Below are 2,897 nucleotides of genomic sequence, written 5' to 3'. Positions count from 1 at the left end.
CACCAACCGGACTAGCATCGAGATCTCCCCTCCTACAGTCTTATGTTCGGCGACCTCGCCAACTGCACGAGTCCGAGATGTCGACGACTGGTCATCATCGTACGAGCGCATTACTACATCGAAGTGCAATGTGTCTCCAAAGAAGGGCAACATGAAATTCGGCCTCTCCGATGCTGTCAACGTGAGGCCTCCACGTATGTCCGATGTTACCAGTTGGTCCGCAGACATGACCGTTTTTGGAGAGGCCACATAACTACGTAAATGCAAGCATTTTTTCATAGTAAAGCGCATGTAATGCTGTAAATACGCCCAAAGTGCTCAAGCCCAGCTTTCCAGAACGTCATGTGTACTGTGAGGTAGCTGAGGAATGTTCCGAAATATTATGAACACAATATTAGTAACGTTGTAACCATCTGATGGGGAGCGAAAGCTTGCTTTTAAGCCGGTCCTGCACTCACACTTAGGAGTTAATTGCGTTAAAAAACCAATGGGTGGCGTTTTTGCACTAACCAGCATGAAACTAAAGTCGTCCGATGAGGAATCCGCATGTATATCTGTAATTATAGGACAATGTTATATTACGCAGGAAAACTGCGTTCATAAATCGCTTCCCGTGCGAAAACTGCGCGCGTTAAAATTTTCTGGTGATGTTTGGAGTGCATGGACTTAAAGCTTAAAGCTTAAAGCTTAAATCGACGAATAGGATGTGACACAGTTTTCGCCCATACGTTTAAGACAACATGCGAAGACTGTTATAAAGACCCGTGTTATCTCATCGACTTCGTTTTCAAAATTTTATTGCCTTTGAATAGGTATATATTGTCACGAAGTTGCGAGGACGGGAACGGGTTTATTTACAAGTCGGGATCGGGGACGTCACTGGACGGTCAGCGTCAGGCGGGCTCCACCACGGTCTCGCGCACACCGAGTTCTTCTTCTTCTTTCCGCTGCACTGCAGTGCGCCAGCGCCGCAGCGCGGCGTAACACTTCGCCCGGGGCAGTCGAAGCTCGACCTCGAGCGAGTTAGTCAGCGTTGTGACTGCAGCGTTTAAGACGGGCGACGTGAACGACCTGGACCTTGCGAGAGCGGCGATTGCCTGGGGTGACTTTGGCGATTGTGTAGTTAACGTCACTGAGGCGATCCAGAACAACAAAAGGGCCGCAGTACTTTGCGAGGAATTTCTGATAGAGGCCCCGTCGACGCAGTGGCGTCCACAGCCAAACGTAGTCACCGGGCTCACACGTCACCGCAATGTGTCCACTGTCGTAACGGCTCTTGGTGCGAACTTGTGCACTGAGTGTTCGGAGGCGAGCTAGTCGTCGCGCTTCCTCCGCACGGCAGAGAGTCTGCGCAATGGACGGATCACGATGGTCAGAAAAAGGAAGAATCGTGTCCAGAAAGGTGCGTAGTAAGCGCGCGTAGAGCAGAAAGAACGGGGAGTATCCAGTGACGTCGTGTGTTCCGGTGTTGTAAGCGTATGTTACAAACAGTAGCACAGTGTCCCAGTTCTTATGGTCGGCCGCTACATACATGGACAACATGTTCGTGAGGGTGCGGTTGATGCGCTCCGTCAGGCCATTCGTCTGCGGATGATAGCGTGTCGAATGACGATAGTCACAATTGCAGAGCCGTAGGAGTTCTTCCACGACATCGGCAATGAACTGGCGCCCACGATCGCTGATTACGACACGAGGAGCTCCGTGGCGAAGGATCACCGAGTGTAGCAAAAAGGACGAGACGTCTGTTGCTTTGGCGGACACAAGAGCAGCTGTCTCCACGTAGCGAGTCAAGTAGTCGACGCAAACTATAATCCAGCGTTGGCCCGTGGTAGACTTGGGAAGCGGTCCAAGCAAGTCGACCCCGATCTTCTCAAAAGGGGAGTAAGGTGGTCTGATCGGTTTCAACAAGCCGGCGGGCGAGGCAGTGCGATGCTTAAAGCGTTGACACTGCAGACAGCCTGCAACGTACTGCTGAGTTGACTTGTAAAGGCCAGGCCAGTAAAAGCGTTGCCGCGTCCTGTGTAACGTGCGAGAAAACCCTTGATGTCCAGCAGAAATATCATCATGCATGGCATGCAGGACAATGCCACGAAGACTGGCACGGACAACCAAAAGCAGACGTGCACCCTCCACGGAATAGTTCTTCTTATAGAGCACGCCCTCTGATATGACGAACGGCGTTACAGGAGCAGACGTACGGGCTTGATCAAACAACGGCTGGAGACTACGATCCTTGAGTTGTTCTTGCTTAAAAGTCGCAAGGCTAGGAAACTCGGTAGAGACAGAAGATAAACAGTCATCGAAGTCCTCTTCACAACTTGCCGTGTCTGGCAGAGGGAAACGAGACAAACAGTCGGCATCAGCATGGTGGCGACCGCTCTTATACGCCACCGTAAAGTCATATTCTTGGAGGCGTAAGGCCCAGCGAGCGAGTCGACCGGAAGGATCGCGGAGGCCAACCAGCCAACACAACGAGTGATGGTCTGTAACAATCTTGAAGTGACGTCCATGTAGATATGGTCGAAACTTTTGCACAGCAAAGACGACAGCGAGACACTCGACTTCCGTCACGGTGTAGTTGCCTTCCGATTTGGTCAAAGTGCGACTTGCGTATGCGACCACGTGCTGGGCGCCGTTGTGAAGTTGGATAAGCACTGCGCCGACGCCCACACCACTGGCGTCGGTATGGAGCTCTATCGGCGCCGCCGGGTCGAAGTGGCGCAAAACAGGCGCAGAAGTGAGCAAAAACTTCAGCTGCTGGAAGGCAGACTCACAGGCAGGCGACCACACAAACGGGGCGTCTTTATGAAGGAGGGAAGTCAAAGGGCGAGTGAGCTCGGCGAAACCTTGGATGAAGCGGCGGAAATATGAGCAGAGGCCCATAAAGCTTCTAAGGT

The sequence above is a fragment of the Amblyomma mixtum genome, chromosome 9 (genome assembly GCF_055824585.1).
Source record: "Amblyomma mixtum isolate Tamu chromosome 9, ASM5582458v1, whole genome shotgun sequence".
NCBI classification, from domain to species: Eukaryota; Metazoa; Arthropoda; class Arachnida; order Ixodida; family Ixodidae; genus Amblyomma; species Amblyomma mixtum.
Note: the sequence above shows the minus strand (reverse complement) of the source record.